Below are 27077 nucleotides of genomic sequence, written 5' to 3'. Positions count from 1 at the left end.
ATGGAACCGCCTGCATAACCATCTAGATCAGACGTGTACATTTCCTCAAGTGACGAAAGTGATTTTACGCCAAATCCTAAACGAAAGCGCAACATGTGGGTATTGTCTGATTCTATTTCTGACGTAAATTTATTTTTCGATTCTGACGTTTCTTAAATAAAGATATAATTTTCAAAAATACAATATTTTGTTTATGCGATTTTATTTAATTATTTCAGATTCATGCGGTCTATGGAAGGTACCTATAGTAATAATATGGGACTAGTGCCCTTTTTCATGCGATTTTATTACATTATTTCAGATTTATTCGGTTCTTAGCACTTTTGAAACGTATCTATAGTTTCACTAGAGAACTTGTAGCTTTTTTTATGCTGTTTTTTTTTATGCTGTTTCTTGCGGAACGTATCTACCGCATAAAAACAGAATCTACTGTACATACTTAATTATCACAAAGTTGCTTACCGTGACCCTCGAAGAGGGGCCTTCTTTAAGGCCATGGTAAAGTTTTCTAAGTATATTATAAATGCTGTAAGGGCTGTTATATCTATGATATTGAAAGAAATTTCCCAAACGTTCCATGCTTTGCGGAATACAGCGATTATGTTTTATCCATTATGTCGACTCCGCCCTTAGTTTTGTTATAATCATAATTATTTACTTTGCTTCCTTTCTTTGTGGCTCCCATGACTCGTTTTTATATGAGCATTTTCGCAGAATCCAAATTATCTTGAGTGCTCTTATTGACTTTTGACTGCTTAAATTCATTCGGGGCATTTATTTAATTTTTTTGTTTTTTGCTGTACCCCCAACATACATTTTCTAAATTTCTCTAACCTTAGCCAATGACAGCGCGCTGTGCACAGTTCTGTGCGATTCCCAAAAAGCTGGCCAAAAGTCGAAAAAAAAGTTTCTAGATAGAGTTTTTTTGTCTTTGGGTTGGCTACAGTAATGCCTTGAGTAGTGAAAACCGTTCATAGCAACGTCCTGTACCCTAAGTATCCTCTGTATTTTCAGTCGCAACGTGGCCTTCGTTTGAGCATCGTATTACTGTCGATGAATAGTGAAAGTTGTACACATTTGAAAGATTTTGTAATGGAGTAAATTGAACAAAACCAAATGGAATCATCTTCGGAAGGTTAGTGAAATACGAGAAATCTTTAGTACATATCAATACCTCGACACAAAATTTTTAGCTGCAGCAATACGTAGATACATTTTTTGCAATTTTTTTTATAAAATTTGAGTTTTCAAACTGTGTATATTAGTAATACAATGCCGTCATATGCTGCTTTGAAACCTATTAAGGGTTACTCAAAAAAGTAATGGTTACTGAATAAAACAAGATTCAGCTGCTACCACTTGCTACCTTGGCTTTTATGCTATTTTTTGTGCACAAGTGCATCTTGATTATGTTCTAGAATATACGCTATTTCACGTGAAGGGGTGGCCAATAGGGGTGGAAGGGGGTGGATTTTCAAAATTTTAAGATCAAATTCGTAATCAGAGACCCCGACAACCCCCGAGTAAGAAATTTTGAATCAATTACTTAATTTTTTGAGTTTTGGCCAGCTTTTCGGGAATCGGCCGCACTGTGCAGCGTAGTGAAGAAATTAACCACGGTCACATATCTGCCGGAGCCTTTGTATAAAGCAATCAACTCCTTCACTACTCGCTCGTTCTGATTTTCTTTTCGCACGCTCCCTTCTTTTGCAGTATGCAATAGACCACGGAGTAGTCGTAGTTGTAAAAATCAAAGGCAAAGCAGATTATAATTTCATATTTAACGATATTTAACTGGCTCAGATGGTAGTATTGTGTGAACCAAGCTCATACTCTATAAACAGATAATAGCTCGTTTATTTCCAAAAATTCCATAGCTTTAAACTAACTAAGATTAACAGTAATATAAAAAGTGGCAGCACATCCAATGCAAAACTAAGGCAAACGAGTATTAACCAGCGAATGGGTATTGGTATACTTCGTACAGAATTAAAAATCTTTAGTAATCGTAAAGTTGACATACATATTTTGTTTATATTTTACCACAAATACATTTGTTTAACCCTAAGGGTCTTGGACGGATATGTAATATGGCTAATCGTATCAATTAATCTGCTAATTAAAAGGGTAGAATGTCGAGTGATGGAAATCTTTATTATGAGTACTCCACTGCTTGTCTGTTTGTATATTATAACTGCAGCGGTGTAAAAAATGATTGACATCCACACTTGTTAACATTTAACTTTGTTACAAAAAATGTAAGTGCACCTTAAATGGGGCGGGGGGTGAGATATTAGTTAAAAATACATGTACGCATGGCTATCATATGGCATTGGAATTATCAATTCGAATTGGCTTCAAAGTAACAACTTTTAGATAGCAGCTGTTAGTAAGAACTAAACACTGTACATTAGTATTATACGCGTTTTGCATATTTTTGTGAATGTATTTTGTATTTACATTCCTATTGGCAGCTTGTAGAGAACTTTATGTTATAGTACATATGTACATATGAGCATTTGGAATTGTGGATAAATAAATAATTTAAGTGAAGTAAATCTTGGAACACATTTAAAATTCATTACTAATTTATATTTTTTTCTCTATCTTGAACTCTGAATTTTTTCATTTGCTGAAACGTACCAATCTCAAGGTTTTTAAACCCGACACTGCAGTCGGCACCAAAATTGGGTCTCATCCTAAATATGCGAAGGCTAGATTTAGTACCTCTGATTACAGTACTTCTGCGTTAACAAAGGATGCCCAATCATAAATTGATGTAAAAGTAAAAGTACATATCTGTTCTAAAAAAAGCTGAAAAGTTACCTCAATAAATTACAAAATGCTTTACCAAGCACTGCAAAATTAATTTAAACTACTTAGAGTTAGTAAAAACTTAAAAACTAATAGTCATAAAATATTATATTTTACCACTTTAGATTCTAATAAATAACAACATAGATTTTAAGATTAGCAACATTAATAGGGCGCTTATTAAAAGCCACTCCTTTAATGTTTGAGATTAACCTTTCTTCAGAATGGACTAAGTTGAAATGTTCACTTCAAACATTTAGAGCTTTCAGACGCTTCTATAATAAATTTATCACAGCATCAAGCAAAAAAGCAATCAGCTGTTGAATAACGTCACTTGCCGGATAAAGGAGAAAATGAAAAAAGGCGTTCATAATTAGATTGTTTTATTTAACTGTCACTAAACGACCTCTCAACAGTGTAGTTACACGTTGGCACTTTTGTTGAAAAATAATAGCTGTAGGAGAAAAAAATGGACAGATTTTTAAAAAGCGGATCACAAAATGTTCTTCAAATTTAGAATTTTTTTCACACAAAGGTTAAATCAACCCGTTTTTCAGGCTACATTCTCGTGTTGGTGTCAGTGTGGCCACATAAAAAGCACTCTATAAAAGGCGCATGTATATAATAATATCTGTGTATTGTATTTGGCACATATGTACTACTGTGGGCAAAAAGTAAGTTACATTTATTTGTCAAACTTTGCGGGATGAAAATTCCGCTCTAGTTATTTTTTTCATGAGTTGGCAGCACTGTTAATAACATCCGCGCCAACTTTTATGTGAATGTCATTATCAGTAATATATTTACGCTTGTGTTAACCAAACGACCAAGAGTGCATTTTTCGATTTTTACAATGGCTGATTTGATTGAGCAGAGAAGTGCCATCAAATTTTGTTTGCGGAATGAAATTTCAGCTGCGGAAACGTTTAGCATGTTGCAGAAGTCATTTGGTGATTCGACCATGTCGCAGAAAAATGTTTATAAGTGGTACAAAGACTTCAAAGAGGGTCAAGAACTTGTTGATGACTTGGAGCGCTACGGACGACCATCGACGTCAACAGATGACCAACACGTCAATAAAGTGAAGGAGTTAGTGCTCAAAAATCGTTGGTTAAAGACCTTACTGATATGATCGGAATATCAGAAGGATCTGTGAAAACCATTTTGAAAGACCATCTGGGCCTACGAAAAGTCAAATCTCGTTTGGTACCGAAAGCTCTCAATTTCTTGGAAAAAAGTCGTCGCGTTGATGTGTGTGAAACAATGCTTTCAGACTATCAGGACAAGCTCAAATGCATCATTACGGGAGATGAGACTTGGATTTATGCTTACTACCCTGAAACAACCGACCAATCAAGCGAATATCGTGCTAAAAGCGAGGCCAGACCGAAAAGAGCACGTCAAAGTCGTTCAAAAATAAGTTTTTCGATTTTCGTGGTGTGGTGCAGTATGAATTCCTTCCACCTGGCCAAACTGTTAATAAGGAATATTATTTGAGCGTTATGCGTCGTTTACGTGAAGCAATTCGTCTAAAAAGACTAGAATTATGGGCCAACAACTTTTGGTTTTTGCATCACGATAATGCACCGTCTCACACTGCACTCGTTCTTCATGACCATTTCGCCAAAAATTCCACGCATATCGCTCCGCAACCACCGTATTCGCCTGATTTGGCTCCGTGTGACTTCTGGCTATACCCAAAACTCAAGAGAACACTCCGGGGAACGCGTTTCGAGTCGATTGAGGAGATAAAAGCGGAATCGAAGAAGGTGCTGATAGCTATACCGGAAATGGACTATTTGGCATGTTTCGGGGATTGGAAAAATCGTTGGCATAAGTGTATTTCAGCGAGAGGGGATTATTTTGAAGGGGATGAAATTGATTTACAAGAATAAATAAAGATTTTTCATTTTACTACCAAATTCTCCTTACTTTTTGCCCACAGTAGTAAATAGTTGAACTTGATGAATTCGTGAGCATTTTTTAATAGAGGATGATATTTTCTACCTTCAAAAGTTTTACACGAGTTTCAGTTGATAGTACGGTTTACTGTTTAACATATGAATGTATGTACATACATATGTACTCTATGGGTATGTAGCGCATTTAAAAAGGTATCCGACGATGCAATCTTAGTAATATCTGATATGTACCTCCTAGACATACTAGCGATGAAAGCTGCCCAAATAGCGACAAACATATTGGGATAACTCTACAAAAGAGCGTTGGACGCACAAATGCATTCCAAACCTAAAGCTTCGATTAAGCAGGTCAGTGGACTTCTTCCTGACCCAGCTCTTAAGTGAACATGTGTGCTTCAAAGCATATCTATGCAGGTTCAACTACGACGACAGTCCCTATCGTGATTACTGCGACGAAAACATTATAGAACCACATTCACCACATATTCTTCATATGCTCGCATTTCTGTTCTGTATAAGAAAATCTCCATAGAGCCTTTGGAGAATCTCCTTCGCTGAAAACATTTGTGTAACATATGCTGCTCTCGAAAGAAAAGTCGAATGAGGCATGCGACTTAGTGCCAAGACTATGAATGAAAGGGATCTGGAAAGACAAAGACACGGCAGCGGATTCTTTCCTCCTTCTCTCTCCGCGTTGTAATATCATACTTGACGGTAGTCCTGCGGCCAGAGGTGAAATGAGTTCCTCTTCTTCAAGCGACACGGAGCTACAATCAAAAAAGTACCGGAGGTAAAAGTTTTCGGAAAAGTGGACAGAAGATGAAAACTTTAAAGGATAGTTGGAACCTGTGGCGGATGAGCCAAGTAGAGCCAAGTTTAAGTGCACTGCATGTAACAAAATTTTAAATTGTGGTAAATCAGAACCTCTGAAGAATTCTGAAACAAATATATGCAAAAGAAAAGTAAAAGCAATTCAAAAAACGACTAAAAGTATTTTTTTTTTTCAAACAAAACGCTAACATGCAAACATAAAACAATGCTAAAAAACTTGGAAATAAGACTCAGCATGGTTTTCGCTGAACATAACGCCGTGTTACGTGTGGTAGATCATTTAATTCCACTATTGAAAGGGTTCTGAGATCATAAGACAGGTTGAGCTCGAATGGAATAAATGCACCAACGTAATAAAAAATGTTATAGCAAAATCATACAAGCATAATTTAGTGGAAAAACTAATAAGAAACAAATTTCTTATCGCAGGTGCAATAGTTCTGCATGCAAAATTTTCAAAACCAATACTTTTGATTCAAATAATGAGTATACAAACGAAGTGGGAATTTCTAAGGAGATGAAGAAGTATGTAACGCCACTGCCTGTCAATCTAACAAGATTTATGTGAACACCCTTTTTGGCAACTGAATGCAAACTGGTATATGTAAACACCTTGCTCCTGTAATTAATTACAATTTGAGCCGTCGAATAATATTTATCCACCTTTATTTTTTTCAAATTAAATATCCTATCGGAAGATCTTTGATTTTTGCAAATAGCGTCTCATGTCAATCCCATTTGACACTTGTGACCTAGACAGCTGCAATATACAAACAGACAACCACTCAAAATAAAATGTCCAATACTCGAAACAGCTTTTTTTATTTAGTGAAAAAGCTATTTAAATACTAAATGATTAACTTGTTTTTATGTATAGTATACTGAATGGATATTTAATGCCTTAGCATCCAGCAATCAGTTTATAAAAAATTGTTCTACTTCAAAATTTTTTGTAAAGGTAAGCTTACACTTTTAACCATGTACACCCTATCAACTGTGTCTTAGAATTAAAATTTGTGCTTTTTTATTTCACATGAATTACTTAGTATCTCAGTAAGGCAGACACCCTTTAAAAGCTGACTGAAGATGATCTCCCGGCAGCACCCACTTTCAAATACTGTTTTCGTGCATTTTAGGCTCTGCGTCAAGTATTTTACTTCCGATCTTGATTTTGAAGGCTACCATAGTTGTTGATCTGTCGAGTTGATCAATGATTTAGCAAAACAACAACAAAAACACACAAAACATTGTCCGCAAGAGCCAAGTCGCATCACTCATGGAATACTTCCTTCCAATAAATCAATAGGTTTGCGGATTGTGCGGCACTAGCTTCTCCCTCAATTTTTGTTGTGCGTTTTGATTTCTTACCCTATAAATTATTAGGTGCCCTTTTATACTACTATGCAGGCAGATAGTTTTGATAACATGCGGCTAAAGGGCGATAAGAAAATAATGAACGTTAAATTATTTATTTATTTCATTTTGGTAAATCAAGAAATACAAAGTTTCTTACAAACTACATAGAACTAAGAGTATTTATATAGAAGTAATTAACAAAATTAAAGCTTAGGAAACTAAATTAGCAAATATATACAATATATTTTTTAAATTTCTGTAAACTTAAATTGATGCTAGAATGATTACTTTGCAACATGTTGAAATAAATTAAAATAGTTGTAACAGTCAAAAAAATACTTTTTTTTAACAATATTAGATCGAAGCGAAGTCGTCTACACAACCACAATAAACCAAATAACTATAAGAAGCATCGGATAGGTGAATTTCACTTTCACACAACTTTTTGCAGATTAGAGTGCATACATGCATCATAATACATAAAAGGTGTATGTGAGTGGTGTGCATGCATGTGTATGAGTGTAAATAAAACTACATATTTCTGTATACTTATGACTGATTGGACATTTAATAGGCGACCGCCGATAAAAGCATGGAAGAGAGGATGTACAATGGTATTTTACGTATTTTACGACTTGCTGGACATGCTGGCCAAGCTACAAAGTTTGGTTGGTTGGCTGCAAAAGCTACTCACTGCAACAAATACGTTTATTTTTTTTTATTTGGTGCGAATACAAGTAGAACAAATAAACATTTGAAAAAAATTGAAATAAATAAGTAAATAAAACATACATATATTAACTCGATCAACACTAAGCTATCGCCCAGCATACAGGCAATGAAAGTTGTCTTTGACGAAACAGCTATTGCTGTCACCACTGTCACCGCTGCCATCCAATTAAATGCAAATTTTTAGAAATCGTAACTACTTTTGATGGCAAATAATTTCCTCTTGCCTTGGCTGCTGCAAGCAATCTAATGACGACAACGCCAATAGTTTTCAGCAAACACGGTACGGTGGCAATTTGTTGTTGTGCTCTAGCTGTTGATGTCAGCATAGCGTGGCCGCTGGCGACAGTGGAACCAATAAAAGCCACCCACCACGATACCACAGCACTGCACTCATTGCGGACCCTGCGAATGTGCCATAGATGAATGCACGCAGCAGCACACTTGTTGTGATTGTCAGCCGTAGCTAACGATATTGTCACAGCTGAAGCCGAATGATGCGAAGGCCTAGATAGCGTGTGCTTTTGGCCGCCAGTTTATGGTGGACGTCACACTGCCGACTGTGGCGTAAAATTCAAATTTATGCTTTTCTTAATTCAAATGGAGCGCATTCGATGCGAAGGCGTACTCGCACATAGGTGTATACTTATAAATACTTATATGTGTGTACATGCAAACAAGTGTGTGAATATGTAGGTATGTATGCATGTCCGTATGGAAGAATGCAATTGATTTGGTTTATACTTTTGTTGCTGCTATTAAGTGATGAAAAAAAAACGGAGTAAAAACAAATAAAAATCCAAATGATTTTATTTTGACAAATCAATTTGCATTTAAATGTATACTGAGTATTTATAAGTATAGTTGTAGGATTTTCATTTATTTACATTTATCCACATTACATCTGCGTGCTCTGTGGCGCTATATTTATGGAACGATGGGAATCCATTCATATCATGGCGTGCCCTCCTCTTCTCGGCCCTGATCGCGAAACCATTTTCTTCCGCTGCTGCCTTTTTAGGCTATGATTTATGATATCGCTTGCACTGCATTGAGTGCATTTTCGCCATTGCCATCACCAGCGCCAACACTAATGCCGACGGCATCTCAAGATGAAAGCAAAAGTCAAAGTCATAAATTAACAAAGTTGCAATGTTGACAAGTGATGTGCATAAATTTCTTTGGAGGAAAACTTAAAAGACTACAAGAAAATTGCAATAAATTTTAAGATAAAAAGAAATTAGTGCGTGTGTAATATTATTTTCCACACCAAAATACGCAAAATATTTCAAATGACTATTTGACTACTAAAACGAATAAATAATGGCATACCATACATAAAGTGGCATCCAAATTTTCTTCATGAAAATGAGAATGGGAAAGCAAAATACTCGTATTACGGAGTATTTAAGATGTTGCAAAAATACGTTAAAGTGCTATGCTCTAATTTGCAACGTTGAGTGTATTCAAGTAGAAAAGTAATACAAAATTAGCCGGATTTCTTCAACTAGAAAGAAATGGTGGCTTATCGCAAACGTATGCCAGTAACAAAAGGTGAGTTAATAATATGTAGCATCAGTAATGGCCTAAGTGCTGAATTCTTCATTGAATTTCATACGTACGATGACCTCTTCTCGGGAAGTAATAGAATCGATAACAGCAAATATCTAAATTTCACCTAATATCAGTGAATCGGAATTAACTTTTCTTTATAAAAGTAGTGGGAATAAGAATTTAAAAAACATATACCCGATGTTTACTAATGTTGAATTAATCAAACTGTTAAAATTGAGAACAATAAAGTTTCGGATTCAAATAGTAAAACTTTGAATTTCAATACCCTGAATCTTAAAAACGATAAGCTAAGTCGGCCATGGTTTCCATACGATCCCCATACAAAAAAATGTATGATAGTTCTGTAAATTGGTTTTTTAATATATAGGTTTTTCTGTTGGTTTAATTGCCGTTGATATTTGTGTTGCCGAACTTAATTTATTTTTATTAATATATGTGTAGTGTATTTTGTTATGTATATATTATATTTATATTATATTTATGTTATGTATTTTGTATAGTTTCGCTGAAATTCTACAGGGCACACCGTAAATAAGTAGGCCGTCCGGTTCTTAACTATGCTGCGCCTGTCTGGTCGCCTGGAACCAGTGATACGCAGTGGACGAAGCTCCAGACCTGCCAAAATACTGCCATCAGGACCGCGACAGGATGTCTCCTGATGTCCCCAATTCAACACCCGCATGTCGAGGCTCACATGCTCCTTGTAAAGGAGCACAACAAAATGCTCGGCAAGCAGTTTCTGCTAGGGTGTCACCGTAGGCCTCACCCATGCAGACACCTGCTTGTGCCTGAGCCACCTCCTAGGCACATCAGGAGACTTTTCCTCAACTACGTGGACGAGATCCAGGACAAAACAGACAGACCACTCCAGGATCAGACAGTGTACAGACAAGCCATAAACGACATTCATCGGAAGACCCTTACTACCTTCTTAAGCTCCCGACCTCCGAATGCCGTTATCGGAGTCCAAACACCACCTATTGCAGGCGAAGAGCTCCAGCTTCCCCGAGTGTCCCGCGTAACCTTGGCACAATTACGTTAGCAGGTTAAACTTCTACCTATCCATACTAAACATATGTCCGGCGTGTGAAGGCACTCCGCACGACACTAACCACTTTTTCACATGCCCCATCAAAACCACTCATCTAACACCTCTCTCCCTCTGGACAAAACCCGTCGAAACTGCTAGTTTCCTGGGCCTACCGTTAGATGAGCTAGACGAAGACGACCGGTAATTACACTACACGGACAGGGCGAAGATACTGCTACAACAACAACATTAAAAATCTACTAAAGTTTCGAAATTGATCTCTTTACACCAGCTAATCCTATGTCACAAATCATATGCAGGGTTACCAAGAAAGTCATCCTAAATCCTTAAGGACATTATTGTTTAAGTAATTTCTGATTATGTTCTGCTGGTTATGTTGGTGCATAAATAATAGTGGTGCATACCGTAATTATTTTATTATTTGGTGTACATAACCTCGGCAGATTTTATTCTGCAATTTGTCGTGTGCATCTTGAGTTTGACCCACAAGTGGAGATACCTACTTTTATCAAGGCAGACATCCACATGTAGGTTGGTTATGACCTACTTATTGGCAACTGCTGTTAGAAAAAACCATTTCTATCGTTTGATGTAATATTTCATGTTTATAGTGGGCAACGAGCGCAACGCCAATCAAATGGTCACGGCAAAACTTTTTGACTAGGACAGTCACCGTTTATAACAAATTGACAATTTAAAAATTTTTCTTTTTTTTTCAAATAGTCGCACAAGTAAATTTTCAAAATACTTCATTCATTTATTCTTTGTTCTCATTTCAGATTACTAATCTATCCACAAGGCCCTCGCTCGATATATGAAGAAGTAAGTAGGTGATGCATGCCATAACTAACATATTATAATTTACACCGGAATGAAATAAATATGGATTAGGGATGCCTATCCCGAGTTCTTAGTGTTTTTCAGGTCCCGAAATTCCTCGCATTCTTATTTGCGATATATGCGTTCGTGAACCAAATTAATCACGAAATCTCAGGATCTAAACATTTTCCGCTAATATTGACATCCTGATAGGCCAAGGTGGCGCAAAATTAATCCCCCTGTCGGAAGATTTATAGTTTTGTAAATGGTATCGTATGTCATTCATATTTGACATTTGTGAATGCAGTATACACTGTGAATGCAGACAAGCTATAGAGCGCGTAAAGCTCAAAATAAGGATTTCCATGACTCTAAATGACCTTTTTTATTTAGTAAAAAGGGCATTCGAAATCAAAATTGAATTATTAATTTTAAGTCACCTTGTACATGTGCATCCTCTTCATTTTTAACATATAAAATATCAATCTTGAGCTGTTGACTGTTTTTTATTGAAAAACTAATAAATACTTAACAGTTCCGCTTTCTTAAAAATGTTATTCAATCATACGAACGGTTTTGATAATAGGGCTGTAAGCCCAATTCATAACGAAAAATGATGAATGAATGGGCGCCGAGTAGTCAGCTCTTAACCTTAACCTTTCTATGGATGTTCAGTCCATTTTATATGCTATTTGTTTTGGGAGTATGTGAACATTGATTGCATTTGACAAAAAGACAAGTCGTCTGCAAATGAACTCAAAATGTTTTATTGGTAACCAAATACATTGTTGTAATTAAATGAAATATTTGTATGTATTTTTTGCAAATAATTTTTTATACATTTGTTGTAATTAAAATAACTGTAAATCTTATTAAACAGTGAAAATCACCACAAAGCAAAAATGCGGATGGCAGCGTAATTTCTTCCAGTACCCTAAACACTTCTTGCTTCAATCGCTGGATGTTGGCTGCTAACCACTGTCACTTAATTATCTATGAATTACATGAGGAAATATGGAAATCAGCTCATTTCCGAAATTTCGCGGACCGACAGCCGACAGAGATGGTTAAAGAAGCAAAGAATACAACAGCATCTGTCATTGCAAACAATTTCGTGGCATCAATTAAGCTGCTGTTGTAGTAACTACTATATACCTATCAGCTGTAAAAACTTAGCTATTGTATTTTTTATGGGTCAAGGGAAAATTCTGAGATCTAAAATTCTTTGTCTTTCAACAATAATTTCGGTAGCAAATTAAAATCACATTAGAAGAATACAGACAGAGAGAAAAGAATGTAAATTTGCTTACTTTATTTATCATCATTCGGAGAGAACAAAGCAAGAACAAAAGTAGTAGAAGAAAATCGGTAACTCCGACTATGAAATGTAACTAGCGCCCATGGCATGAACTGGCACTCCGCCACTAAGCTAATTTAAGATTCTATTGTAATTTTCCGGCACATACAGTTATATAAACAGTTGTATGAATATAATCGTACAAATATTCATATATACGTATTGTACATATTTACACTTTTGTGTTAACCCAATAAACACTTGAGAAAGAAATTCTAAAACCTTTGAAAACATCTTAGTTCTCAATTTGATATTCAGCATTGGTTACACTCTGCAACAGCATTTTTGAGGCCGCTGTTAGTAAAACGTCAAAATGATTTTGTATTCTTTGGCAAAACTGGCCATTTTAAATTTGCAATATTTTGCCTAAATATTTTTAGAATCAACGAAAAAAAGAGTTCGAATACATATATGAAAGAAATATGTTGTTAAGGTGTGTAAACCCAATAGATCTGTCACGAAAGGTCGTTTTGGCCACTTTTTAGAGAGTCCTAATAAAATGAAATTTTGAACGCCGCTAGAGGGTTATAATGCTCAAGAAAATTATTTGCTATAAAATTTCACTAGGAGCTCCCACCAACAAAAAAAAAAAAAAAAAACACCAGTCTAACGGTTCGACGCGATAGAAGTGAAACCTTCCGTAAAACAAACTGAGAGAGAATGAGACGAAAGCAGCATTCGGAGCGGGATAAGTATAGGTTCATTATAATATTGCTATAAAGTTCATATTTTATTTTCTTCATTTTATTATTATTTATCCTCAATGTTTTCAACTTCAACAAATGATACGAGTGGCTTATGATAGCTAAAATATGATACAAATGCTTTGGTTTCGATGTTGTCAACATATCTTTGAAATACCGCATCAATTGTTGTTTTTGATCATGTTGTCGATTCAGTGCGATTGTTACACATTTTTAAATTGAATGTTGTATTGAGAAAGTCAATTAAAGGAACCGCTGTGTCCAATGCAAAATTTACGTTAAAATCGCCACTTAAAATCATTGGAACTTTATCGTAATCTTTTCTAAGTATCCGCGATACTTCTGGTGTATACTTTATTAAATTTTCGTGAATGAATTCCGTGATTTCCGCTATTTATTGATTGATTCGGTGAAATATAAATTGCCAGAATTAAAACTGTTTTTCCATTGCTCAATCTGGTTTCGCATGCACATATTTCTCCCACTTTAGAGAGCTGAACAGACAGTGATTCTAGTTGCTGTGCATTCAGATCTATCTGTGGAGTTACAATACGAGCACCGTCATTTTGATTGTGGTATATTGCAACACCGCCTGCAATTGCGGTAAATATTTAAAAATGAAAATATTTACGAATATAAAAATACGGGCGCAATACAGAACACGCGGTTGCTATTATGAGCGTCGTAACGTGTATATTACACAGACGTACTAACATACCTACGCACAAACATTCGTAGGATGCTTGGTCTAAGCAAGTATTAGGTAGTGTAGTATAGGTATACATAATTCCTTCTCGCTCACCGTGGCTCCGTAATACGCAGGCGCGAACACATATGTACTAGCATACATACAAACATACAAACATACATACGTATGACGCTTGAACTAAACACCAAAGCAAGTAATAGGCAGTGTACTATACATACTACAATACTCACTATACTAGCGTGGCGCAGCAGTACGCAGCCACACACATATACGTATATCACCATATAACGCTTCGTAGTGTCGCTTTTTCGTTTCATCGAGTCTCAAATCACTCCCAACGATTCTAAAGAAGTTTTCACTTCAAAAGCTTTGCTTAAAGAGAAGTGCACAGAAAATAAAAATATGCAACAACTTTTTATGCTTTATTTTATATGTCGTTTATATCATACCATCTTGATCAAAAACTTCCCTGAACAGCCGCCAGGTGACACTCTTAAGTTAACTGATTTTAGTCATGTTGTTTTTTTAGTTTGCCACATTTCTACCAAAATTCTAACGCCATTGCTTACATTTGTAAAAGTTACACCATCTTGAGTAAATCTACCTTTACACGTGGATTTGAATTTCTAACAACGAGTTTGTATTAAATTTGGGTTAAAAATGCAATGCAGATTCAATGGTGTGGAAACCCTGAAAATGTTTTTAGAAAGTTAGTGCCAAAGTTTTGCAGAAAAGTTAGTGCTAAATGTCCGGAATTTCATGCAAAAAAGTCCAAGACATGAATTACAAAGCTGAATCCGACCCAACATTCACGACACGCAATCCAGACATCAGGCGAGTGAGTGGAGAATTCCGAATGCACGAATACCATCTAATAGCCATTCAACTGATATGGCTCCCTGCGATTTTTTTGTTTTGATCGAGTCAAAAAATCACTAAGGGAATACGTTTTAACAGCCGAAGGAAAGTAATGTGAAAAATCGAAGACAACCCCAATGGCTATACCGAAAATAGAGTTCCAGAAATGCATCAAGAGCTGGATCAAACGCTGGAGGAATAAATTTGTATTTTGAATTTTCTGAATACATTCCGGGAACTTTTTGATCAAGGTGTTATACATACCTATATAACCCTTGCTCTTTTCGGTCGTGATGGTGTGGGGAGTGTAAAATCAGCATCAGCAGCCAGAGTGTAATATTAAGCTCTTCTTTTGTGCTATGCAAAGAATTTAGGCCGACCGACCTATTGGCAGTATCTTATTACATAAAAACATGTCTATACTTTTACTTAGAAAGGCATAGTAAATTGAGTTTTTGTGAATACTGTGTAAATGAAAACTACTGTATTTTGCTTTAGCAATTTATACAATTGTTGTACACAAAAGATTTGTATGGATTTGTAGTATGTATGAATACGAATTTAATAAATAATTTTTTACACGAAACAGAATTTTCATAAATATAAACTAATTTGTTATCGTAACTTGATATCTTTCCGTATCAGCGGCAAGGCTGCAACTAAATGTGAGATCTATGTACTCCATTCCCTTTCCGGTCATATGTTTGAGATGAAGTTGAGAATATGACCTTTTTCAAGCTGAGAACTAATGAAAATCTGCTATTAAAAGCTTGAGAACGCTATCAACGGTCAGTTTAAATGTATTTGAGAACTAGCGTTTGAGATTTGAGGAAATGGTAAGTTATCAAATACTTCTCAACTTGAGATCGAACAAATATGTTTATTGGGAATACATTCGACTGCCAGCGTATCTGCTTTGTAATGTCTTTCTTATAATTACCTCCGAGTTTGAATATTACATAATGACTTTGGTAATTAATTTTTCCGGCTTCTGGCATCTTCTCAACAGGTGGATTTAAAAAACCAAATAATAAATAAATAGATAAAAATCTTAAACATTATTTAATATTCCTTTGAAAGCTTTGTCGGCAAAACCTAAATTTATCAACTTATCACTACAAACTTTTATGAACATTACACTGAAGTTTGACAACTCGCCTTAGGGTTTTTACGATCATTCATATTTTACGGCCACATTTACAAATTTTTCAATGTTACTGATCAGTGAATTTTGAGACTGACAATTTGTAATTGTTGATATTGATTCCAAAATATACGAATTCCTTCACTGCCTCAAAGTTATTGCAGTAAACAGCGACGTAGGCGGTGAATGATTAGCTCTGCAGCTTAAGGTGCCCGGGTGGTCTAGAACTTATAAAAAATCGATTGTTTGTTTTCTGGATATTGCGAAAGTATAGTATCTTAAGAATATACTGTGAAAATTTCATGCGGTCATTCTCATACAGCCCATTAACTAGGTAGAGAAGGGTCCGCGCGCTCCTGTACCTCAAACTTTAACTCAATTATCCCGAAACTACTGGGTGTTGTAAAAAAAAAGCTATTCAACCGAATCATCTGAAATTTTAATATGTGGTTCGGAATATCAACCGCTATCGGTCGTGTCGGAATCATAGTTTTATTTCAATTATTTCTTTTTTTTTTAATAAAAAAACTGAGAAAAACCCCGTTTTTTAGAGTGTCAAATTAAAACCACGCCATTTTGTCCAGTTTTTTTTCTACTAGCGGGACATAGCTAAATTCAAAATGCTAAGGACATCAACAGAAGCACTATAGTTTATGCGCAACGAAATTATTCAGAGATTTTGAGGCACCTAAGGATGATAAGACCGAGGTAGAAAATGGTAGAGAAACATACATATTGTAGTAAATTAGCAAAATCACTCAAACCCATTGGTGAACCCCTTACTTAATAAACAAGTCATAGCCGTCTGCGAAAAAAAGTTCAGCAGCCTTCTGAAGAGCGGCGTGGTAATAAAGTGCTTAACCGCAGGGCTTAACTCGAATTCTCGTTTAAATTGTTTGTAAGATTTTAAATTTATTGTTAGACTAAAATCAAAAAGTTCCCAGAATACATTCAGAAAATTCAAAATACAAGATTATGCCACAAAAGTGATATTATCACCTTCAAAGTGTTCTTCATCAACTGCAACGCACTTATGCCAGCTTTTGATTCATCTCTCGAAACATTTTTGGAACTCTATTTTCGGTACAGCCATTAGAGCTGTCTTTCAGCTCTTACAACGCACTCCCCGTAGTCGTTGACTCCATCAAACAGAAAAAAAAATGGCACTGTGCAAAATCCGCGAGTTGTTCTCGCATAATTTCTTTCTCTTTGGCCGAATTATTTCACGTAAACGTCCATAACGACTAAAAAAAGGCCACACACTCCGGCAAGAATTCGTGGTATACAATACCGTTGTAATCCATAAAAATTATGAGCTACGCTTTCTGTTTTGACCATAACGATGGGGTTTTTTGGTCTCGGTTCATTCGGAGCTCTCCACTCACTCGTCTAATGTCTGAAGTGAATGTCGCACTCGTAAACTCGCGACTCGTCTTCAGTAATGATGCGTTTGATGAATCTTGTGTCTAATTCAGGCTTGGAAATCATTTCTTTGACTGTGTCAACGCGACCCCCTTTTCGCTTGAAATTCAGGTCCTTTGGAACCAACTTTGCAGCAATATGGCCCAAATCCAAATCATTAACTACATATAATGTCCTCAATGGATCCAGAAGCAATATATAATAAAAGTCATCTGCCAACTCTCTTAATATTGATCAACTCTGCCTTCACTTTATTGATGTTCTGGTTTTCGGTTTTCATTATCGACAGCCTGCCACTACGTTCGTCATCCTCTATGGATTCACGAGCTCTTCTGAAGCGTTCACTCCACTCGTAAGCGGCAATCTTCTTCGGAGTATCATAACGAAAGAGTTTCTCAATATTTCTTAGGTTTTCGCACCATTTAACTAATTTTTAATGCAATATTTTATACCAACTCATTGTTGAAAATTTAATTGCATTTTTAAAACTGTAAAAAATGTAAAACTCGTGAAGAGGTAGATTTACTCAAGGCGGCATAGTTTTTACATATGACAAGCAATTTTGATAAAATTTTGGTAGGAATATTAAACACCGATGTGGCAACCTAACTAAAAACATTGTCATCTGGCGGTTGTTATGGGAACTTTTTGACCAAAGTAGTACTTACAAGTACAGAAGTAGTCCTTACCTCTTTTCTGCATTGGTGTCCGTGTTTTGTTTATTTTTACTTTTCCCTGCTCATCTCAGATTCACTTAAATAATCGATAAAACAGATAAGAAAGTTATGGCTATCCAATTTATAATGTGGCGAATTGTATTTTTAAGCTCGAAAATATTCATAATCTGACACTGAACACAGAAATAGTTTCGCACGTTACAATTTGGTACTTAAATGTAATAAAAATTGTTTATGAACTCCCAATGTTAAAAAGTTGCATTTTCAACATTTTGAGTGAAGTTCACGAAAGAGCAACATTTGGAAATTTTTTAAATTATCACTGAAAATCTTAGTCGATGATCTCAAGTTTGATCCGCCTGATCTGATTCTTAGTCATTAAGCATGCAACTAGACCAGCGCCGTACTAAAGAGCATAAATTCAACATATTCACTATTGAACGTCTCTGTGCTAATGAGCCAATCCAAAATTGCGCCGCAAATATCGTGCAAAATAATCCAAATCAGTCGTTGTAGTGCGATGCACAAGAATCGGAAATTCCTCCAACCACATTTTATTGAGTGTTCATTTGAAATGCCGACATTTCTCCAATTGGTTTCTACTATGTCTCAATTAAAAAAAACAAAAAAAAAAGTGAATATATAATATATTATTTATAAGTATTTTTGTTTTCTCTCCCGACAAAATATAAATTTTTCTTAAGTTACTGAGAAATTCCTGCTTTCACATTATTTTGTGACTTTGTCTAAATTTGTTTCCGTAATTGATTGCCAATATTGTAAATACCAAAATATCACACACAAATTATATTTTATTCATTTAAAGTTAAGCTTCCGCCTCAAACTTTTCGTTATGTTGCTCAAAGCATTTTTGGTTATGATTTTTTGTTTTATTATTCGAGAAAGGTGCTTTCGATGCACCACCAACAAAGGAAAGTTGTCACCAGCACCAGCACGAGCATATGAATATGTGTATATGTATGTATGTATTCATTTGAGTGGCAAGGTGAGGATCAAGCAACATCAGCAGTTGACTCCAATTCATGGCTTATAGTCAATGTTATAGACTCCATAACGGCGTGAATCATTAAAGTTTTCATTCACTTTTCAAATGCATTTTTCATTGTTAAATTGATTGCGACTATGAAAAATGCATGAAACTGCCAAATGAGTAACCATAAAAGGCAAATAAATAATAACTAACACTCGCTAAATGGTAACCATAAAAAATTTGCAGGTAAAATAGAAAAAATGCACTTAAAGCAATTAGAAATTAAAATTACATTGTATGCTCCACTGGATGGGAACGCATGGGAATTGTTGGCATTGCTATTGTTGATGTTGCAACAAAATTGTTGCTATTGCTATTGCTGCCACTGAATGTTGCTTGTTGTTCTCCTTGCGCTTAGTGTTGATCAACTAGTCGGCTATCGATTGAGAGTCGATTTTATTATGTACACGTATTTCCATAATTGTTTTGGATGATGTTGTGACTCATAAAAAGCAGATGCGTAATTGTTTAATGAAACGTTGTACCAACAGTAGTTGTTTGGAAAGTGCCACACTTCATTGAAAAAGCTGCACCATTGAACGTTCAGTCCGTGATTATTGGTTTATAAATAAACGAAAATAAATAAAAACGCCGGAGTTGTTATAAGTACTCAAATAAATATATGTAGTAATATGGAGTTAAAACAAAACATTAACTGGAAAACTAACACATACGAGTATGAGTTTATTCACGTATACGCACACGTACCCATTTCTGCGCGATAAAGTGCTTCATAAACATAAGCGAAATGTCATGTATGTACATATTTGCTATTTGATTGAGGTGTGATAAAATTGTTTGCCTATTCTAATTAGTAGTCAAAATACATGCATACATGTAGTAGGGCGGTGCAAAATTGTTTGTTGATTATTTTTAGCTTCCATTTGGCAATGAGCTTGCAACAAAATAATCGTTACTAACTTGTCCAGGGCCTCTATTCTGTAAGGTAATTCTATTCGATTTTATTATTCGACTCGTATTCGTGTAAGCATTTTATATGGGTTTCGGATCGAGTTATTAGTTCCGCAGTGGTACCACACAGTTGCCAGAGTAATCGAATGTTAAACGTCAAAATATGTAGAATAAAATTACATGAACAACTTATTTGTTTTCTTCACCCTTTGCCTTACGATTTAATTTCGAAGAAACATGCGTGCTCAGACTATTTAATTTTAATGCAACTCTGTGCGGGTGTTATCAGAAAATAAAACTAAAATATTATAACGGTTGTTTTTAAGTTTATTAAATTTACTACTACTGCTTTTGAAACATTTAAATATGCGGCGGGCATAGCCCGTCAATGTCGAATTTGGCACAGAAAATGTTTGCGGGCGACACTCGTCATTTCCACTTAAGGGGTTCATTTAATAATCTAAAAATTGAATATTTTTTACAGACTATGAAAAACAACTTAGCGCTAAGGAAGTAAACCAAAAAACGAAGAAAATGCAACATTTCTTATAAAAGTTTACAGATAAAGAATATTAGAGAGCCTATTAATATGTTTATTATTGTATAAAGACGCCATATTCCATCTTCGAACACACAAGAGAGGTATATAACAGCTTTAGAGTATATGGATCAGCAAAGTCCGAACTAAAACGTTAAATAAAAGCCAGTACAAGTAATTTATATGTTTTTGAAAAGAGAATCTAAAGTCAAATAAAATCTCGGTCAATAATTTCCTTTGATCTTATAATCTAGAGCCACCAATGCGGTAGGAAGTAAAAATAAGAGAACAAGTTTTAAAATAAGCGGCATAAAAACACTTGCTGATATAGTATTTAAATTTAGCTTATTTCTTTTACACCAGGCAGCGATGTTATGTAATATACTCGTAGAGTCTGCTGTACTTGAAATCATGGAATATATCTTTAATTTTCTTTTTATCAAAGAAAATTTGCGTTATTAAAACAACTGGAAATGTCATTAACAGAAATTATAAAAACTATACTTCCCTGTGGTACACCAGAGGACGCAATAAAATAAATAGGTGACGCACTATCAGGTTAGGTTAGATAACAACATATTTCCGAGAGGAGAGATCAGATTGCAAATTCATTTTAAAAGAGTGGAGTGGAATACAATAGCCCTCAATTTGGAAATTACTGTGATTAAATGTATCAAAAGCTTTTGAAAAGTGTCTGCACAAAGTTTCAATTTGCATTCGATTTTGAAAAGTAGATATAAAATATGCAGAAAACACCGCAAGATTTAGAAAAGTTGATTTACCTTTCTTGAATCCGTGTTCGCCTTCAGCGATAAAACGATTAACTGAAAATTTATCTTTCACAATAATTTCAAATAATTCTGAATCGTGGATAATTTGGAGATTGGTGTATAATTGGAAATATTATTACTATTACCACTTTTGAATACTGGATAATTAGGGGTTACTTTTCAAGCGTCTATGAACTCTCCTCGTTAAAGGGGGCATTTAAAGTTTTTAAACAGATGCTAAGATAGCCCGTCTACTATATAAGTAGGTCAGATTTTGTTGATGTCCTGAGTTTTCGAATCCCATCTACAACATCAGAAAGTATGATATTAAGGTTAACGAACTATTATTAACTGAGGAATTCATATTCTGGTGACACTCTTGAATTAAATTCTAGAGTTTCGGTGGAAGAAATCTGTAAACAGATATACTGCAGGGAGGGATATGTTGAGCTTCATTTTAATAGACAACGGAAGGAGTACGTGAATATGATTTCCGGCGTTTAACATCCCTAGAAGGAACTAGGACTTAATTTTATGTCCGATGCGAACTTCAGAATATAATTTCACTTTAAATTTATATCCAAAAATTTAAGTTCTCTAGAAAAATGCAAATTTTTATCTTCATGAGTGATGGAGTTTGTTAACTTAACTAGGATCACTTAGGTATATACATATTATCGCAAAGAGCAACATCGCGCGTGAGTGGTCTATCTCTATTTAATTCTTCAGTTAATCACCAGCAAATTTCTACATGTTTGTCAGCGTATTTTATTTAGCTCTGTAGAGAAAGCTCTTATGTAGAAAGCAGCTATAAATTAAACGGTCAAAAGTGATTTTGTATTTAGTCGCTTACCTTGAAAATAACTTGCTTAGATTAGTGGTTCCAAATACATAATACTAATACGGGTACATTGCACGAATTTTGCCTAGACGAACAGATTGCCTACACTGTTTTCTATATTTTCTGAAATTACTTTGACCCTTGGAAAAGTGTCATCGAAAAAATTCTGTGCTGTGAGAAGTGAACATTTGTAAGTGGCTTAGCAGCTACGAGTAATATGACTATAATTTTCTAATTATAATATTTCCAGTACACGTAAGTTAATTCAAATTAAATAGACAAAATTTATCGATATTATCAAGAAATCGCAAAACTTTCCAACGGTGTTGCTCATATCCTATCCTCACGGTAAACCAGTTACCATAGAAAGGAGGATGACATTTTCATAAGCAAAACTCTAATCGGGAAAAATTGAAACCACCCTAATACAATTATCACAATATAACTCGCCAGTACAATAATTTTGTCGTTAACCAAATAACAGATGGCCTCTATTTGATTTCTTAAGTGCTTTGAAATGTGTTTGTTTTTTTGAGTAAACGAAGTGAATAGGTAATAATAGCACTGAAAAAATAATGAACTCTAAGACTGCCATTTCGACCTTGACATACACGACCCATACACGATTACTATTCTTTCATTTTTATTCGTTTTAAGAGAAAATTAATTGTGCGAATTGATTTCGGCTATGGAAAGTACCAATAAGAGAATCTGCAAATTTTAAGGTACATTAAAATATTCCATATATGTTCTGGCATATACTAAATGATGATGAAACACAGAATAATCTAAACATTTAAAAAACTCATAGTTATTCTGTATAAATATGCATTCAACGGCTCCTTTAGGCTTTTAAAAAGGCACATACATTTGAGATGGAATGGAACTTGTTTGATGAAAATAAATTAGTTTGCCACAACAATTTTATGTTGTTTAATGCATACATCAGACAACGCGATGTCACAAAAACGTCTGAACTTTAATGGCATCACATTTTATATTGTTCATACGAACGAATTGAGTTCTATCTGAGAGATAAGAGGCAAACCACTTAAGTAAGAACGATAAAAATCTGCAAAAAGGTTACTAAGTTTTTATATGTCCGACAACAATTCTCCCAAATAATGCATTTTTCAGGAACTCCGGTGGTTTTCTTTTTACCGTTTATAAACTGCCAAAAAGATTTACTATTTTTTCTTATACCACTCTTTACTTTAGAAATGTAGTTCTGATATAGAAATGTGTTCAAACAATTGTACGCTTCATAAAGTTCTGCGTTATTTTTAGATTTGCGTTATATGGTTGTTTTATTATTAAGATTAATAAGCCTAGCATTGTACCAAGCCAGTTTCAACCAATTTTTTACAGGCGCTATAGGAACGAGCATATAAATTGCCACTTCCAACCTTTCAGTGGCATTGCGTCCATCTTTTCGACATCTCTTCCAGGACGTCGGCTTCCCACTGGAATTCCGTCACGTGCAATATTAACTTATCGGTTGTTGGAAGCTCTTGAAACATGCTCGTTCCATGCCCGTCTTCTTGGTCTAATAAATTTGACAATGTTGTCAGTGTTCGTCTGCATTCTAATATGATGGTTTCTAGAAATCCTGATATTTTTGCACCATTTGTACATCTTTCTCTCACTACTGTGATGATATTCCAATCGTTCGATATATCTATTCCCAAATACTTGAATTGCACTACTTGTTCTATAATATTCTGGTTATTTAACAGTTTACACCTTGTTGGTATCTTATATATTACCATTGATTTTGTTTTTACAGTTGAAACTTCCATATTAAATTTCAAGTCAGTAGTAACGAAATGGTGCAAAAGCCTTCGATGTTTATCTTCACTATCAACAATTAAAACTGCATCGTCTGCGTAGCAAATACTTGTTATGTTTTGATTGTTTAGTTTTTAACCTTGAAGTTGGTTAACTTCAGAACTAATTTTATCCATGATGAAATTAAAAAGTTGTGGTATTATGAAAAAGTTGTCATATTTCCGTGGTGCACTCTATACTGTTGGTAAATTTCTCATTTAACATAACTCTTAGTTATGCAATTGGTATTCAGATTCCTAATAACCTCAACAATTTGCCCAGGAACTTTTCTCTCTTTTAAAATTTCCAAGACGTCATCTAGCCTGACTCGGTCGAAAGCTTTGTTAAAGTCTACAAAACACATGAAAGATGTACAATCAAACTCAATTGATTTTTCCATAATTAGTTGTAGGATAAAAATGCAATCTGTTGTTGATCGGTTTTTATGAAATCCTTGCTGTTCTTCTTGTCCGTGCAAGTATGACTGTAATTTTGATGATGGGATCTTTTTGAAAAGCTTTTGAGTGGAATGCAGGAGCATTATTCCGCGATAAGTATGCAGATCGTCTTTTTTACCTTTCTTAAATATCGGGATATACTTGTTTTCCACTCTAATGGAACTTCTTCGTGATTTAAGGTGATATTGAAAACTTTTATAAGCTCTTGTTAAATTTATATTCTCATTTGTGATGTTGTCATGGCCAGGTGATTTTCTATTCTTTAAAGTTTTTATCGCATATTCAATTTACTTAGGCGTTGCAACTTCGTTTTCAGTTTCATATTCATATCGAGAGTCAGATGTTTAAATTACGATTGCCATTTGTCAATATTTATTGGATGTATGTAATTTGACAGTTTCATTTACTTCTAATTTCCTGATTCTTAACTCTTGCACACTTTCCTTTGCGCTAAATACATGTCTCGCTCCATCGATTTTGTAAAACCTTCCCAATCCTACAAGAAATTGGGGGATATCAGAATTCGTTTTAGAGGTATGGTTCCTTCGGCAAAGTTTTTTATTTTGATCCCTAGAATATGATTTTCACAGAGCAATGGGCGATTTTTTTGCCTCCCCACAAATCGACCCGGCCTAATGTATATATATCGGCCGCTGTAGTCAAATGGGTTGGTGCGTGATTATCATTTGATAGTGCATTTGATAAAACACCAAAAAAAGATTTCTTTTACATAGTAGCGGCCGCCCCTCGGCAGGTAGTGATAAAACTTCGAATGTATTTCTGCCATGAAAAAGCTCTACCGTTCGGAGACGGCATAAAATTGTAAGTCCCTCCATGTGTAAAAAAAACACCAAGAAGCACACCATAAATTGCAGGAGGAGTTCGGCCAACTACTTAACGGCTTTTATGATGGTATTTACTGTGAAAAATACAGAGTTATACGAGACAAAGCTTCATAATATCAATTCAAAATTTATTCTACACAAAATAATAGCCAAACAAATTCTATCAACCTTTCTGAAAACTACAATTGTGACTAGTTAGATGGCTCGTTTGATAACTTGAAAGAAAATGCAAAATTGTGTTACGAAGCCGAAAATATTATTAAAAAAAAATCTGTGTCATACAATTTACAATGGTCTCTTGTTATTTTTAAATACATAGTTCGACTTGTTTTTGGATTAAAAGGTGCACGTATGTACTTCTATATGAATACAAAATTCAATAGAATTCATTTTCTAATCGGTTTACGTAAATCAAGCAGCTTTGCCTTCGAGAGACCAATATGAATAGTGAAAGCAAATGATTCAAGTGGATGACATAAAAATCATATGCCGGCTAAAGCCATTGTGAAAATGCTTTGAAGAATGTAAAGGGGTCACTTGACCACAAAAGTGTCAATTGAAATTGTAGAGTATAGAGAAAAACGTCTCAAAATGCATCTTTTTGTAAAGTAAACGTAGTAATTACGCATTATGCAACAAGAAACTGACATCATACATAGATATGCCGGCACATGCAACACATTTCAGTAGATGAATAGCGGATAGACAAAGAGCCAGATAAACAAGCTAACAATAAACATTCATGCAATATTTAACGGGCACCAGTTAACCGTCATCCAAAATGGTAACACCAATAGGCAGCTGCTGCACTCGAGAATAACTTCAACTCACTTTCGATTTCTTACCGAAAATTATAAAATGCTCTTAATGGTGATATAACTATCGGTTAAAATAGTGTGTATGTCTGTTTGCATGTATGTGTATGCATGTACACACTTATATGCATCTGAATATCTGTGCATAAAAAACCCAAACAGTTGAATTGAAATTTCAATAAAAAAGAGCAATGAAAGAAACAAATTTATGGATCAACTGTGTAGAGAGTTTGTTGTCATCGCATTGACGTGCCTATAGTTGCAAGCTTTTATATGCCAACTGACATGCCATCATAATCTGCAGCATGTTGGCACACAATGTTAACAACTACAGCAACAAATATCAACAGTACTCTTAAAAAAATGTGGTGTATTTGTAACAAGCGATTATAACTTGATCATATTGCATGTCTGTATGTATGTACAGATGCACAATCCGTATATGTATTTGCTCGTATGAAAGGCTACTCCTGTCTCCATTGCAGCACCAAAAGTATGCATTGTCGCTGCACTTAAGTGCGAAATGATTGAGCGAGTTTTAATTTTTGTAATTTAACTTACATACGTACCGACATTTTCTTTATGGGCACACATTCATACATACACACGCCTACTTCGGCGGCATGTTTTCAGATATATCGAGTAGTTGGGGTTTTTTTCGGTTTATTCCATTTTTGTAAGCTGCGTTATTTAAAATTCATTTGTTTTTGTGTTTTTCAAATATATTTTAGCTTTCCCATTGCATCGCATACTGATACTCCTTATATAAATTTCAATGCATGCCGTTGAATTAGAGGCCTCACTCGTTACAATTTTCGATTTATTGCAAGTGAGTGAGTATATTTTGTGTTAATAATTTAATTTATTTTTTGTTTTTTCATAACCATTTTCCATTTGTTAGACGAATTTATTGACCGCCAATGATTGTCTGACATTTATTGCGATCGCTGAAACTAGGTTCCCGTAATTCTCTTTGATTTTTTTTTAGAGTTTTTACTCTTTACAACTTTCCGATCGACAAAAGCGGGCATGAAGTATGTAGATTATTGCAG

General features: G+C 34.9%; 1 protein-coding gene across 4 annotated transcripts in view; it reads left to right on the top strand.

Moving 5' to 3' along the window:
* The window catches only part of LOC128859955 (uncharacterized), a 451250-nt gene that overhangs the window by 131302 nt on the left and 292871 nt on the right, over window positions 1–27077 (top strand). For all 4 annotated transcript variants that reach the window (XM_054097133.1, XM_054097132.1, XM_054097131.1 and 1 more), the window contains one exon: window positions 11058–11100. The gene's annotated coding sequence lies outside the window, so the exon portion shown is untranslated. The remainder of the gene's footprint in view (window positions 1–11057; window positions 11101–27077) is intronic.

This window comes from Anastrepha ludens, chromosome 4 (assembly GCF_028408465.1).
Source record: "Anastrepha ludens isolate Willacy chromosome 4, idAnaLude1.1, whole genome shotgun sequence".
In the NCBI taxonomy this organism is placed as follows: domain Eukaryota; kingdom Metazoa; phylum Arthropoda; class Insecta; order Diptera; family Tephritidae; genus Anastrepha; species Anastrepha ludens.
This window is presented reverse-complemented; position numbering and strand designations above follow the sequence as displayed.